The sequence below is a fragment of the Pristiophorus japonicus genome, unplaced genomic scaffold (assembly GCF_044704955.1).
Source record: "Pristiophorus japonicus isolate sPriJap1 unplaced genomic scaffold, sPriJap1.hap1 HAP1_SCAFFOLD_678, whole genome shotgun sequence".
Lineage (NCBI taxonomy): Eukaryota > Metazoa > Chordata > Chondrichthyes > Pristiophoridae > Pristiophorus > Pristiophorus japonicus.
This window is the reverse complement of record NW_027254591.1, coordinates 117,288-133,374: the sequence shown is the minus strand read 5'-3', so window position 1 is coordinate 133,374 and position 16,087 is coordinate 117,288. Positions and strand designations below refer to the sequence as shown.

The following is a 16,087-nucleotide window of genomic DNA, read 5'->3' as shown; positions in this document are numbered from 1 at the left end:
TCTCTCACTCTCCATCTCTCTCCCACTCTCCATCACTCTCTCTCTCTCCCACTCTCCATCACTCTCTCTCCCACTCTCCATCACTCTCTCTCCCACTCTCCATCACTCTCTCTCCACTCTCCCACTCTCCATCACTCTCTCTCCCCCTCTGTCCCACTCTCCATCACTCTCTCTCCACTCTCTCTCCCATTCCCACTCTCCATCACTCTCTCTCCCACTCCCCATCACTCTCTCTCCCACTCCCATCACTCTCTCTCTCTCCACTCCCACTCTCATCACTCTCCTCTCTCCCACTCTCCATCACTCTCCATCACTCTCTCTCTCTCTCTCCCCACTCTCCATCACACTCTCTCTCTCTCTCTCACTCTCCATCTCTCTCCCACTCTCCATCACTCTCTCTCTCCCACTCTCCATCACTCTCTCCCATTCCCACTCTCCATCACTCTCTCTCCCACTCCCCATCACTCTCTCTCTCTCCCACTCCCACTCTCCATCACTCTCTCTCTCTCCCACTCTCTCTCTCTCCCACTCTCACTCTCTCTCTCTCCCACTCTCACTCTCTCTCTCTCCCACTCTCACTCTCTCCCACTCTCCCTCTCTCCCACTCTCCATCACTCTCTCTCTCTCTCTCCCACTCTCTCTCCCACTCTCCCTCTCTCTCTCTCCCACTCTCTCTCTCTCTCTCCCACTCTCCATCACTCTCTCTCTCTCTCCCACTCTCCATCACTCTCTCTCTCTCTCTCCCACCCACTCTCCATCACTCTCTCTCTCCCACTCTCCATCACTCTCTCCCACTCTCCATCAGTATCTCTCTTTCCCATTCTCTCTCGCTCTGTCTCTCCTTTTCTCTTTCCCACTCTATCTCTCTTTCTCCCTCTCCCTGCTCCTAGTCACAGTTCCCGAGTGCTGTACTTACTGCAGGGATCCGTTGCTGTGCTTCCTTCCCAACCTGGCCAGTCTCCTCTTGGGTGAAGTGATCAGTAAGCCCACGGGGAAGTTGAGGCTGTGCCGGGAGAGGTTGCTGGCCCGCTCTCCGGACAACATGCTCCAGCCTTGCTGCTCACTGCCGGCCCGCTCCCTCCGGCCCCTCGGCTCGCATCGCGGACCTGCAACAGCGGGACTGGACGGTCAGAGCTCGGTTCTGCCGCTCCTCTCCCTCCCTCCGCTCTCCCTCTCACACTCTCCCACTCCCAAACACTCGGCACAAATGCCTGCTTTAACCAAGAACAGCCCTGGCCCAAACATTCGGCGTGTTTGCCAGCTGGAGCAGTGTTTGCCAGTTGCCGCACTTGGTGTGCCGAGCCTGTCTCTGCCTTTCCCGTTAGTTTGGGCTGGAGAGCCAGAGTGGAGGACAGAGACACCGTGTGGCGGCATCACTGGGGCTGGGAGTGAGTTACACAGAGAGAGTCAGTCCCGGGTCAGGACCCCCCAACCCGGGCCAGGAACCCACTCAACTCCTCACTCAACCAGGACCAGAACCCCATCCAACCCGGGCCAGGACCTCACATTAAATATAACAACTTGCATTTATATAGCACCTTTAACATCGTGAAACGTCCCAAGGCGCTTCACAGGAGTATAATGTGATAGAAATTTGACACCGAGCTGCAAAAATAGAAATTAGCGCAAGTGACCAAAAGCTTGGTCAAAGAGGTCGGTTTTAAGGAGCGTCTTGAAGGAGGATACGGAGGTTTAGGGAGGGAGTTCCAGAGCTTGGGGCCCAGGCAACAGAAGGCATGGACAGCAATGGTGGAGCGATTATAATCAGGGATGCTCAGGAGGGCAGAATTAGAGGAGCGCAGACATCACGGGGGGCAGAGGGGGAGCTGGAGGAGATTACAGAGATAGGGAGGGGCAAGGCCATGAAGGGATTCGAAAATAAGGAGCATTTTGATATCGAGGCGTTGCTTAACCGGAAGTTAATGTAGGTCAGCGAGCACAGGGAGTGATGGTGAGCGGGACTTGGTGCGAGTTAGGACACGGGCAGCTGAGTTTTGGATCACCTCTAGTTTATGTAGGGTGGAATGTGGGAGACCGTTGGAATAGTCAAGTCTAGAGGTAACAAAGGCATGGATGAAGGTTTCAGCAGTGGATAAGCTGAGGCAAAGGTGGAGACGGGCGATGTTACGGAGGTGGAAATAGGCGGTTTTAGTTATGCTGTGGATATATGGCCGGAAGCTCATTACAGAGTCAAAAATGACGCCAAGGTTGCAAACAGTGTGGTTCATCCTCGGACAGAAGTTGGGGAGAGGGATGGAGTCAGTGGCTAGGGAACAGAGTTTGTGGCGGGGACTGAAAACAATGGCTTCGGTCTTCCCAATATTTAATTGGAGAAAGTTTCTGCTCATCCTGAACTGGATGTGGGACAAGCGGTCTGACAATTTAGAGACCGTGGAGGGGTCGGGGGAAGTGGGGGTGAGGTAGAGCTGGGTGTCATCAGCGTACATGTGGAAACTGACGCTGTGTTTTTGGATGATGTCACCAAGGGGTAACATGTAGATGGGAAATAGGAGGGGCCAAGGATAGATCCTGGGGGGACACCAGAGGTAACGATGCGGACGGGAGGAGAAACCGTTGCAGGTGATTCTCTGACTACGATTAGATAGATAAGAATGGAACCAGGCGAGTGCAGTCCCACCCAGCTGGACCATGATGGAGGCGTTGGAGGAGGATAGAGTGGTCAACTGTGTCAATGGCTGCAGACAGGTCCAGGTGGATGAGGAGGGATATTTGTGACTTTGATGAGAGCCGTTTTGGTACTGTGGCAGGTGCGGAAACTGGATTCAAACATGGAATTGTGGGAAAGATGGGCACGGATTTGGGAGGGGACAACACGGTCAAACTTTGGAGAGGAAAGGGAGGTTGGAGATGGGGTGATAGTTTGCAAGGATGGAGGGATCAAGGGTGTGTTTTTTGAGAGGGGTGATGATGGCAGATTTGAGGGAGAAGGGGACAGTACCTGAGGAGAGCCAGGATAGAATCACAGGTTAAACCCAGGATAGAATCACAGATTAAACCCAGGACAGAATCACAGATTAAACCCAGGACAGAATCACAGATTAAACCCAGGATAGAATCACAGATTAAACCCAGGACAGAATCACAGATTAAACCCAGGTTAGAATCGCAGATTAAACCCAGGATAGAATCACAGATTAAACCCAGGACAGAATCACAGATTAAACCCAGGTTAGAATCGCAGATTAAACCCAGGATAGAATCACAGGTTAAACCCAGGATAGAATCACAGATTAAACCCAGGATAGAATCACAGATTAAACCCAGGACAGAATCACAGATTAAACCCAGGTTAGAATCGCAGATTAAACCCAGGATAGAATCACAGGTTAAACCCAGGATAGAATCACAGATTAAACCCAGGACAGAATCACAGATTAAACCCAGGACAGAATCACAGATTAAACCCAGGATAGAATCGCAGATTAAACCCAGGATAGAATCACAGATTAAACCCAGGTTAGAATCGCAGATTAAACCCAGGATTGAATCACAGGTTAAACCCAGGATAGAATCACAGATTAAACCCAGGACAGAATCACAGATTAAACCCAGGACAGAATCATAGATTAAACTCAGGATAGAATCACAGATTAAACCCAGGATAGAATCGCAGATTAAACCCAGGATAGAATCACAGATTAAACCCAGGTTAGAATCGCAGATTAAACCCAGGATAGAATCACAGGTTAAACCCAGGACAGGATCACAGATTAAACCCAGGATAGAATCACAGATTAAACCCAGGATAGAATCATAGATTAAACCCAGGACAGAATCACAGATTAAACCCAGGACAGAATCACAGATTAAACCCAGGACAGAATCATAGATTAAACTCAGGATAGAATCACAGATTAAACCCAGGATAGAATCGCAGATTAAACCCAGGATAGAATCACAGATTAAACCCAGGTTAGAATCGCAGATTAAACCCAGGATAGAATCACAGGTTAAACCCAGGACAGGATCACAGATTAAACCCAGGATAGAATCACAGATTAAACCCAGGATAGAATCATAGATTAAACCCAGGACAGAATCACAGATTAAACCCAGGATAGAATCACAGATTAAACCCAGGATAGAATCACAGATTAAACCCAGGACAGGATCACAGGTTAAACTCAGGATAGAATCACAGGTTAAACCCAGGATAGAATCACAGGTTAAACCCAGGATAGAATCACAGGTTAAACCCAGGATAGAATCACAGGTTAAACCCAGGATAGAATCACAGATTAAACCCAGGATAGAATCGCAGGTTAAACCCAGGATAGAATCACAGGTTAAACCCAGGACAGGTTCACAGGTTAAACACGAGACAGGATTACAGATTAAACCCGAGAAAGGATCACAGGTTAAACCCAGGACAGGATTACAGATTAAACCCAGGACAGGATTACAGATTAAACCCAGGACAGGATCACAGATTAAACCCAGCAGAATTTTAAACAATTTGATCCTGGGATGTGGGTATCGTTAGCATAGCCAGCATATATTGGCCTTCCCTAATTGCCCTTGTGAAGGTGAGAATTCCAGAGAGTCACAAAACTCTGATGAAGAAGTTTCTCCTCATCTCAGTCCTAAATGGCCGACCCCTTATCCTGAGACTGTGACCCTGGTTCTTGACTCTCTCTGCTTGGGGAAATATCCTCCCAGCATCTACTCTATCAAGCCCTTCAAAAATGGTATAAGTTTCAATGAGATCACCTCTCATTCTTCTAAACTCCAAAGAGTATAGGCCTAATCTACTCAATCTCTCCTCAGAGGACAATCCCCCCATCCCAGGAATCAGTCTGGTGAACCTTCGTTGCACTCCCTCAATGGCAAGTATATCCTTCCTTAGGTAAGGAGACCAAAACTGTGCACAATACTCCAGGTGTGGTCACACCAGGGCCCTATATAATAAACTGCAGCTCATCCAAAATTCAGCAGCCCGTGTCCTAACTTGCGCCAAGTCCTGCTCACCCATCACCCCCTGTGCCCCGTGTCCTAACTCGCACCGAGTCCCGCTGACCCATCGCCCCCTGTGCTCGCTGACCCATCGCCCCCTGTGCTCGCTGCCTCATCGACCCCTGTGCTCGCTGACCCATCACCCCCTGTGCTCGCTGCCCCATCGACCCCTGTGCTCGCTGCCCCATCGCCCCCTGTGCTCACTGATCCATCGCCCCCTGTGCTCACTGACCCATCGCCCCCTGTGCTCACTGACCCATCGCCCCCTGTGCTCACTGACCCATCGCCCCCTGTGCTCATTGACCCATCGCCCCCTGTGCTCGATGCCCCATCGCCCCCTGTGCTCCCTGACCCATCGCCCCCTGTGCTCGCTGACCCATCGCCCCCTGTGCTCGCTGACCCATCTCCCCCTGTGCTCGCTGACCCATCGCCCCCTGTGCTCGCTGCCCCATCGCCCCCTGTGCTCGCTGCCCCATCGCCCCCTGTGCTCGCTGACCCATCTCCCCCCTGTGCTCGCTGCCCCATCGCCCCCTGTGCTCGCTGCCCCATCTCCCCCCTGTGCTCGCTGACCCATCTCCCCCCCGTGCTCGCTGACCCATCTCCCCCCTGTGCTCGCTGACCCATCTCCCCCCTGTGCTCGCTGACCCATCTCCCCCCTGTGCTCGCTGACCTACATTAGCTCCCGGTCTGGCAATGCCTGAATTTTAAAATTCTTGTCATGTTGTTCAAATCCCTCTCTCTATCTCTGCAACCTCCTCCAGCCCCACAACCCTCCAAGGTCTCTGCGCTCCGCAAATTCTGGCCTCTTATGCAACCCCGATTGTAATCGCTCCACCATCGATGGCCGTGCCTTCCGCTCCTGGGTCCCAAGCTCTGGAACGTCCTCCCTAAACCTCTGCATCTCTCTCCTTCTTTAAGATGCTCCTTAAAACCTACTTCTTTGACAAACCTTTTGGTCACCTGCCCTAATATCTCCTTATGTGGCCTGATATGAAATCTCTCATATATATATATATCTCATTCTCTGCCTCTCTGACTCGCTGCCTCTCTGACTCTCTGACTCTCTGCCTCTCTGCCTCTCACTCTCTGCCTCTCTCACTCTCTGCCTCTTTCACTCTCTGCCTCTTTCACTCTCTGCCTCTCTCACTCTCACTCTCTACTTCTCTCACTCTCACTCTCTGCCTCTCTCACTCTCTACCTCTCTCACTCTCTGCCTCTCTCACTCTGTCTGACCCCTTCACCGGAACATTCCCTGGACCCAGCCTCTAACCAGAGGTTGGTCCCTGACTTCGCCCTCCAGCCAGTCTCTGAGCGAGATGCCAGCCCAGATGCTGGTGGTCCAGAGTGACTGCCCCCACACGTCAGCAGCAATCCATTGATTCCTGGCCTCACAAACCCACAATCCTGCACTGACTGACTTCAGCATTGCGGGAGTGGGGCACAAATAATGGGGTAACGGGGTCAAGAAACAATGAGCAGTTCTGTGACCTTTCCCCACCATTCCTCTCACCAGGATGGACTGAGTGCCCCGCTATGCTGCACCCAAGGGCCCATTCCTCATCTGTGAACTTCGACAGCGAGAAAAGGCACGAACTTCGACCTTGGGGAACATCACAGCTGAGCTTCACCATGTCCTTCGCCGATAGCCTCGGACTGCTTCACGGCGGGAGTCAGTAGGCAGTGATCAGGAACAGGAACCCTGGCTGATTTCCCCTCTCTCTAACCCCGGGGTCACTGGGCAGTGATCAGGAACAGGAACCCTGGCTGATTTCCCCTCTCTCTAACCCCGGGGTCACTGGGCAGTGATCAGGAACAGGAACCCTGGCTGATTTCCCCTCTCTCTAACCCAGGGGTCACTGGGCAGTGATCAGGAGCAGGAACCCTGGCTGATTTCCCCTCTCTCTAACCCAGGGGTCACTGGGCAGTGATCAAGAGCACGAACCCTGGCTGATTTCCCTTCTCTCTAACCCAGGGGTCACTGGGCAGTGATCAGGAGCAGGAACCCTGGCTGATTTCCCTTCTCTCTAACCCAGGGGTCACTGGACAATGATCAGGAGCAGGAACCCTGGCTGATTTCCCCTCTCTCTAACCCCGGGGTCACTGGGCAGTGATCAGGAACAGGAACCCTGGCTGATTTCCCCTCTCTCTAACCCAGGGGTCACTGGGCAGTGATCAGGAACAGGAACACTGGCTGATTTCCCCTCTCTCTAACCCCGGGGTCACTGGGCAGAGATCAGGAACAGGAACCCTGGCTGGTTTCCCCTCTCTCTAACCAGGGGTCACTGGGCAGTGATCAGGAGCAGGAACCCTGGCTGATTTCCCCTCTCTCTAACCCAGGGGTCACTGGGCAGTGATCAAGAGCAGGAACCCTGGCTGATTTCCCTTCTCTCTAACCCAGGGGTCACTGGGCAGTGATCAGGAGCAGGAACCCTGGCTGATTTCCCTTCTCTCTAACCCTGGGGTCACTGGGCAGAGATCAGGAACAGGAACCCTGGCTGATTTCCCCTCTCTCTAACCCAGGGGTCACTGGGCAGTGATCAGGAGCAGGAACCCTGGCTGATTTCCCCTCTCTCTCTAACCCAGGGGTCACTGGGCAATGATCAGGAGCAGGAACCCTGGCTGATTTCCACTCTCTCTCTAACCCAGGGGTCACTGGGCAGAGATCAGGAACAGGAACCCTGGCTGATTTCCCCTCTCTCTCTAACCCAGGGGTCAATGGGCAGTGATCAGGAGCAGGAACCCTGGCTGATTTCCCCTCTCTCTAACCCAGGGGTCACTGGGCAGTGATCAGGAGCAGGAACCCTGGCTGATTTCCCCTCTCTCTAACCCAGGGGTCACTAGGCAGAGATCAGGAGCAGGAACCCTGGCTGATTTCCCCTCTCTCTAAGCCAGGGGTCACTGGGCAGTGATCAGGAGCAGGAACCCTGGCTGATTTCCCCTCTCTCTAACCCAGGGGTCACTGGGCAGTGATCAGGAGCAGGAACCCTGGCTCATTTCCCCTCTCTCTCTAACCCAGGGGTCACTGGGCAGTGATCAGGAGCAGGAACCCTGGCTGATTTCCCTTCTCTCTAACCCAGGGGTCACTGGGCAGTGATCAGGAGCAGGAACCCTGGCTGATTTCCCCTCTCTCTAACCCAGGGGTCACTGGGCAGAGATCAGGAGCAGGAACCCTGGCTGATTTCCCCTCTCTCTAAGCCAGGGGTCACTGGGCAGTGATCAGGAGCAGGAACCCTGGCTGATTTCCCCTCTCTCTAACCCAGGGGTCACTGGGCAGTGATCAGGAGCAGGAACCCTGGCTGATTTCCCCTCTCTCTCTAACCCAGGGGTCACTGGGCAGTGATCAGGAGCAGGAATCCTGGCTGATTTCCCTTCTCTCTAACCCAGGGGTCACTGGGCAGTGATCAGGAGCAGGAACCCTGGCTGATTTCCCCTCTCTCTAACCCAGGGGTCACTGGGCAGTGATCAAGAGCAGGAACCCTGGCTGATTTCCCTTCTCTCTAACCCAGGGGTCACTGGGCAGTGATCAGGAGCAGGAACCCTGCCTGATTTCCCTTCTCTCTAACCCTGGGGTCACTGGGCAGAGATCAGGAACAGGAACCCTGGCTGATTTCCCCTCTCTCTAACCCAGGGGTCACTGGGCAGTGATCAGGAGCAGGAACCCTGGCTGATTTCCCCTCTCTCTCTAACCCAGGGGTCACTGGGCAGTGATCAGGAGCAGGAACCCCGGCTGATTTCCCCTCTCTCTCTAACCCAGGGGTCACTGGGCAGAGATCAGGAACAGGAACCCTGGCTGATTTCCCTTCTCTCTCTAACCCAGGGGTCACTGGGCAGTGATCAGGAGCAGGAACCCTGGCTGATTTCCCCTCTCTCTAACCCAGGGGTCACTGGGCAGTGATCAGGAGCAGGAACCCTGGCTGATTTCCCCTCTCTCTAACCCAGGGGTCACTGGGCAGTGATCAGGAACAGGAACCCTGGCTGATTTCCCCTCTCTCTCTAACCCAGGGGTCACTGGGCAGAGATCAGGAGCAGGAATCCTGGCTGATTTCCCCTCTCTCTCTAACCCAGGGGTCACTGGGCAGTGATCAGGAACAGGAACTCTGGCTGATTTCCCCTCTCTCTAAGCCAGGGGTCACTGGGCAGTGATCAGGAACAGGAACCCTGGCTGATTTCCCTTCTCTCAGGTTCGGGGCCTACGGGCAGCCCTCGCCCTCAGCCCCGACTCCGTGAGTTCAGCAAGCAGCATCCGGCACCATCCGCCCCTCCCATCCAACACCGAGCGCAGCAGAGCATGGCGATGGCTCGCCCGGTCGCTCAGCTCTCACTCGCCGCCCGCATTGTGCGTTCCAGCGCCGCCGTGTTCGACCTTAGCGCCACGCTGCTGTTGCTGCGTCAGTCTGACCACCGCGCTGCTCGCCGACGCAAGAGGTGCCGCCCTCTCTCTGCCTCAGTCATTTACACTCGGCGCCCCCTGCTGTCGTGGGAGAGTCACTGCCGCCCACCGCTCCACTCCAGCTTTAGGTCAGGGAGCGATGCATCCGAGGAAAGGCAGAACTCGCGATTGGCTGTGCGTTTCCAGAATTTTCACATTTCCAGCAGGATCTCTCTCATCTCTGAGTCAGAGGGTCCAAATCCCACTCCATAGAGTTGAGCACCAAAATCCAGGCCGACATTCCAATGCAGTACTGAGGGAGCGCGCACTGTCGGAGGGGCAGTACTGAGGGAGTGCCGCACTGTCGGAGGGGCAGTACTGAGGGAGTGCCGCACTGTCGGAGGGGCAGTACTGAGGGAGCGCTGCACTGTCGGAGGGGCAGTACCGAGGGAGTGCTGCACTGTCGGAGGGGCAGTACTGAGGGAGCGCTGCACTGTCGGAGGTGCAGTACTGAGGGAGCGCCGCACTGTCGGAGGCGCAGTACTGAGGGAGCGCCGCACTGTCGGAGGGGCAGTACTGAGGGAGTGCCGCACTGTCGGAGGGGCAGTACTGAGGGAGCGCCGCACTGTCGGAGGGGCAGTACTGAGGGAGCGCCGCACTGTCAGAGGGGCAGTACTGAGGGAGTGCCGCACTGTCGGAGGGGCAGTACTGAGGCAACGCCGCAGTGTCGGAGGGGCAGTACTTCATCGACCCGACCCGACCTGGTTGGAGACTCCAGGAGCCATCGCAGGGAGAAGCCCGAGCCGTCCCGAGAGGGCGACAAAATCAACGTCACCGAAATCCAGGTCATCATCATCACCATAGGCAGTCCCTCGGAATCCAGGAAGACTTGCTTCCACTCTAAAAATGAGTCCTTAGGTGGCTGAACAGTCTAATACGAGAGTCACAGTCTCTGTCACAGGTGGGGCAGACAGTGGTTGAGGGAAGGGGAGGGTGGGACTGGTTTGCCGCACGCTCCTTCCGCTGCCTGCGCTTGGTTTCTGCACGCTCTCGGCGATGAGGCTCGAGGTGCTCAGTGCCCTCCCAGATGCACTTCCTCCACTTAAGGTGGCCTTTAGCCAGGGACTCCCAGGTGTCAGTGGGGATTTTGCACTTTATCAGGGAGGTTTTAAGGGTGTCCTTGTAACGTTTCCTCTGCTCACCTTTGGATCATTTGCCATGAAGGAGTTCCAAGCAGAGCGCTTGCTTTGGGAGTCTGGTGTCTGGTGTGTGGACAATGTGGCCTGCCCAGCGGAGCTGGTCGAGTGTGGTCAGTGCTTCGATGCTGGAGTTGTTGGCCTGGTCGAGGGAGCTGATTGGTGGCGTATCTTGAAGCGAGGCCGAGTCCGGAGGAGGGGTAGGGACCCAGGAGTTGGAGGAACGGTGAGGTCCGGAGGTCGGGACGGGCGAGGAACAGAGGTCGGGACGGGCAAGGAGCGGAGGTCGGGGACCAGCGAGGAGCGGAGGTCGGAAACGGTGAGGAGCGGAGGTCGGGACCGGTGAGGAGCGGAGGTCGGAAGGGGTGAGGTGCAGAGGTCGGGACGGGCGAGGAGCGGAGGTCGGAAGCGGCGAGGAGCGGAGGTCGGGACGGGCGAGGTGCAGAGGTCGGGACGGGCGAGGAGCGGAGGTCGGGAGGGGTGAGGAGCGGAGGTCGGGACGGGTGAGGAGCGGAGGTCGGGACCGGTGAGGAGCGGAGGTCGGGACGGGCGAGGAGCGGAGGTCGGGACCGGTGAGGAGCGGAGGTCGGGACCGGCGAGGTGCAGAGGTCGGGACGGGCGAGGAGCGGAGGTCGGGAGGGGTGAGGAGCGGAGGTCGGGACGGGTGAGGAGCGGAGGTCGGGAGGGGTGAGGAGAGGAGGTCAGGAGGGGTGAGGAGCGGAGGTCGGGAGGGGTGAGGAGCGGAGGTCGGGAGGGGCGAGGAGCGGAGGTCGGGACGGGCGAGGAGCGGAGGTCGGGACCGGTGAGGAGCGGAGGTCGGAAGCGGTGAGGAGCGGAGGTCGGGAGGGGCGAGGAGCGGGGATCGGGGCGGGCGAGGAGCGGAGGTCGGGAGGGGCGAGGAGCGGAGGTCGGAAGCGGTGAGGAGCGGAGGTCGGGAGGGGTGAGGAGCGGAGGTCGGGACGGGCGAGGAGCGGAGGTCGGGACCGGCGAGGAGCGGAGGTCGGGAGGGGTGAGGAGCGGGGGTCGGGAGGGGTGAGGAGCGGAGGTCGGGAGGGGCGAGGAGCGGAGGTCGGGACCGGCGAGGAGCGGAGGTCGGGACCGGTGAGGTGCAGAGGTCGGGACGGGTGAGGAGCGGAGGTCGGGACGGGCGAGGAGCGGAGGTCGGGAGGGGCGAGGAGCGGAGGTCGGGACGGGCGAGGAGCGGAGGTCGGGACGGGCGAGGAGCGGAGGTCGGGAGGGGCGAGGAGCGGAGGTCGGGAGGGGTGAGGAGCGGAGGTCGGGAGGGGCGAGGAGCGGAGGTCGGGACGGGCGAGGAGCGGAGGTCGGGACCGGCGAGGAGTGGAGGTCGGGAGGGGCGAGGAGCGGAGGTCGGGACGGGCGAGGAGCGGAGGTCGGGACGGGTGAGGAGCGGAGGTCGGGAGGGGTGAGGAGCGGAGGTCGGGACCGGTGAGGAGCGGAGGTCGGGACGGGTGAGGAGCGGAGGTCGGGACCGGTGAGGAGCGGAGGTCGGGACCGGTGAGGAGCGGAGGTCGGGACGGGTGAGGAGCGGAGGTCAGGAGGGGTGAGGAGCGGAGGTCGGGACCGGTGAGGAGCGGAGGTCGGGACGGGCGAGGAGCGGAGGTCGGGAGGGGTGAGGAGCGGAGGTCGGGACGGGCGAGGAGCGGACGTCGGGACCGGTGAGGAGCGGAGGTCGGGAGGGGTGAGGAGCGGAGGTCGGGACCGGCGAGGAGTGGAGGTCGGGAGGGGCGAGGAGCGGAGGTCGGGAGGGGTGAGGAGCGGAGGTCGGGAGGGGCGAGGAGCGGAGGTCGGGAGGGGTGAGGTGCAGAGGTCGGGACGGGTGAGGAGCGGAGGTCGGGACGGGCGAGGAGCGGAGGTCGGAAGCGGTGAGGAGCGGAGGTCGGAAGCGGTGAGGTGCAGAGGTCGGGACGGGTGAGGAGCGGAGGTCGGAAGCGGTGAGGTGCAGAGGTCGGGACGGGCAAGGAGCGGAGGTCGGGACGGGTGAGGTGCAGAGGTCGGGATGGGCGAGGAGCGGAGGTCGGAAGCGGTGAGGTGCAGAGGTCGGGACGGGCGAGGAGCGGAGGTCGGGGCGGGCGAGGAGCGGAGGTCGGGACGGGTGAGGAGCGGAGGTCGGAAGCGGTGAGGTGCAGAGGTCGGGACGGGCGAGGAGCGGAGGTCGGGACGGGCGAGGAGCGGAGGTCGGGACGGGTGAGGAGCGGAGGTCGGGACGGGTGAGGAGCGGAGGTCGGGACAGGTGAGGTGCAGAGGTCGGGACGGGTGAGGAGCGGAGGTCGGGTCGGGTGAGGAGCGGAGGTCGGGATGGATGAGGAGCGGAGGTCGGGATGGATGAGGAGCGGAGGTCGGGACGGGTGAGGAGCGGAGGTCGGGACGGGTGAGGAGCGGAGGTCGGGACGGGTGAGGTGCAGAGGTCGGGACAGGTGAGGTGCAGAGGTCGGGACGGGCGAGGTGCAGAGGTCGGGATGGATGAGGAGCGGAGGTCGGGATGGATGAGGAGCGGAGGTCGGGACCGGTGAGGAGCGGAGGTCGGGACGGGTGAGGTGCAGAGGTCGGGACGGGTGAGGTGCAGAGGTCGGGACAGGTGAGGAGCGGAGGTCGGGACGGGTGAGGTGCAGAGGTCGGGACGGGTGAGGAGCGGAGGTCGGGACGGGTGAGGAGCGGAGGTCGGGACAGGTGAGGAGCGGAGGTCGGAAGCGGTGAGGTGCAGAGGTCGGGACGGGTGAGGTGCAGAGGTCGGGACGGGTGAGGTGCAGAGGTCGGGACGGGTGAGGAGCGGAGGTCGGGACCGGTGAGGTGCGGAGGTCGGGACCGGTGAGGAGCGGAGGTCGGGACGGGTGAGGAGCGGAGGTCGGGACGGGTGAGGAGCGGAGGTCGGGACCGGTGAGGTGCGGAGGTCGGGACGGGTGAGGAGCGGAGGTCGGGATGGATGAGGAGCGGAGGTCGGGATGGATGAGGAGCGGAGGTCGGGACCGGTGAGGAGCGGAGCAGCGTAGACCAGCAGTGGGGCCGTGGCCCAGGGAAGGCGCTGCGCGGGCCGACATGGCATCCTATGAATTCCACGTAGAGAGAGGTCCTGTGGGAAGGAGGACAGGAGGAGTGTGTTTGAGTTTGTGTGTATGAACGAGGCACATGCGGCGGAGCCTGGTCTCCAGTCGTCTTGGATCCCCTTGTCACTGGACCAGGACCTTGCTCCGTCAAGCCCGTGTGGGAGCCGGTGTGCAACGGCCGCCCCACGTTAAAATAATTTGCACACAGTCATCTTCCAGCCTTTAAAATGAAGTTCGGGACCTGGAACATCAGGACCCTCATGGACAACCCAACAGCAGCTGCTGTCGTTGCCTGGGAACTCAGATGTTTCGACGTAGACATCGCCATCGTAATCATGACCATCTTCAAGAAAAGGGATACTCCGATTGCGGTAATTACAGAGGAGTTTCCCTGCTGTCTGCCACAGGGAAAGTCACCGCAAGAATCCTCCTGAATCGCCTCCCTGTGGCTGAAGAGCTCCTCCCAGAGTCGCAATGCGGATTCCGCCCACTAAGGGGCACAATGGATATGATCTTCACGGCGCGTCAAATTCCAGAGAAATGTAGGGAACAGCACCAACCTCTGTACATGGCCTTCTTTGACCTCACAAAGGCCTTCGACACTGTCAACCATGAGGGATTTTTTAATGGAGCATCCTCCTCAAATTCGGCTGCCTTCAAGTTTGTCACCATCCTCCGCCTGCTCCACGATGACATGCAGGCCGTGATCCTGACAACAGATCCACCACAGACCCAATCCACATGCAGACATGGGTCAAGCAAGGCTGTGTCATCGCATCAACCCTCTTCTCGCTCTTCCTTGCTGCAATGCTCTATCTCACCCTCAGTAAACTCCCTGCTGGAGTGGAGCTAATCTAGAGAACAAACGGGAAACTGTTCAACCTCCGTCAGCTCCAGTCCCGATCCAAGATCGTCTCATCGAATTACAGTACGCAAACAATGCTTGCGTTTGCACACACTCAAAGGCTGAACTCCAAACCATCATCAACACCTTCACTGAAACGTACAAGGGCCTTACACTAAACATCCGTAAGACAAGGATCCTCTACCAACCTGCCCTCGGCACACAGCACTGCCCCCCGGTTATCAAAATCCACAACAAGGCCTTGGACAATGTAGACCATTTTCCATACCTCGGGATCCTCCTGTCAACGAAGGCAGATGTCGACGACGAGGTCCAACACCGCCTTCACTGCGCCAGTGGTGTCTTCAGTCGCCTGAGGAACAGAGTGTTTGAAGACCAGGACCTCAAACCCAGCACCAAGCTCATGGTCTACAAAGCAGTAGTGATATCTGCCCTCCTATATGGTTCAGAGACATGGACTATGTACAGCAGGCACCTCAAAACACTGGAGAAGTACCACCAACGCTGCCTCCACAAGATCCTGCAAATCCATTGGCAGGATAACCGCACCAACGTCCGTGTCCTCACTCGGGCCAACATCCCCTGCATCGAAGCATTGACCACGCTCGATCAGCTCCGTTGGGCAGGCCACATTGTCCACATGCCCGATATGAGACTCCCAAAACCAAGTGCTCTACTCGGAGCTCCGACACGGCAAGCGAGCCCCAGGTGGGCAGAAGAAACGCTTCAAGGACGCCCTCAAAGCCGCCTTGAAAAAATGCAACATCCCCACCGACACCTGGGAATCCCTGGCCCAAGACCGCTCAAAGTGGAGGAAGAACATCCGGGAAGGTGCTGAGCACCTCGAGTCTCATCGTCGGGAGCAATCGGAGGCCAAGCGTAAATAGCGGAAGGAGCGCACACAGGAGCACGTGCAGCGGCTCCAACAATGTGCTTAAGTTCGGCAGAAAGTTCCCGAAGTCGTTCAATAGTCCCAGAAATGACCGCAACTCTGATGTGTTGCCGGGCCTGGGCACACGGCGGATCGCCTCCGTTTTGGATTCGGTAGGCCGGATCCCGTCTGCGGCAACCCTCCTGCCCAAAAACTCGACCTCTGGGGCCAAAAACACACACTTGGACTTCTTTAGTCGCAAGCCTACCCGGTCCAGTCGGCATAGCACCTCCTCCAGGTTGTGGAAGTGTTCCTCGGTGTCTCGACCCGTGATTAGGATGTCATCTTGGAATACGATTGTTCCAGGGATGGATTTAAGCAAGCTTTCCATGTTCCTCTGGAAGATAGCGGCCACTGAACGAATGCCGAACGGACACCTGTTGTAAACGAATAGTCCCTTGTGCGTAGTGATGATGGTCAGAAGCTTGGATTCTTCAGCCAGTTCCTGAGTCATGTAGGCTGAGGTGAGGTCCAACTTAGTGAACAGCTTGCCACCTGCCAGCGTGGCAAAAAGGTCCTCCACTCTCGGAAGCGGGTATTGGTCTTGTAGTGACACTCGGTTGATGGTGGCCTTGTAGTCGCCACAAATCCTGACCGAGCCATCCTCTTTAAGGACAGGAACGATGGGGCTTGCCCAGTCACTGAATTCAACAGGTGAAATTATGCTCTCTCTTAGCAGCCTGTCCAACT

At 57.6% G+C, this 16,087-nt stretch overlaps 1 long non-coding RNA gene across 1 annotated transcript in view; it reads right to left on the bottom strand.

The window, feature by feature from the left end:
- Positions 1 to 920: 920 nt before the first annotated feature.
- Positions 921 to 16,087, bottom strand: part of LOC139256027 (uncharacterized) — a 45,458-nt gene continuing 30,291 nt past the window's right edge. Inside the window, exon 3 of the long non-coding RNA XR_011592149.1 lies at positions 921 to 1,106. This is a non-coding gene — a long non-coding RNA (uncharacterized lncRNA). The remainder of the gene's footprint in view (positions 1,107 to 16,087) is intronic.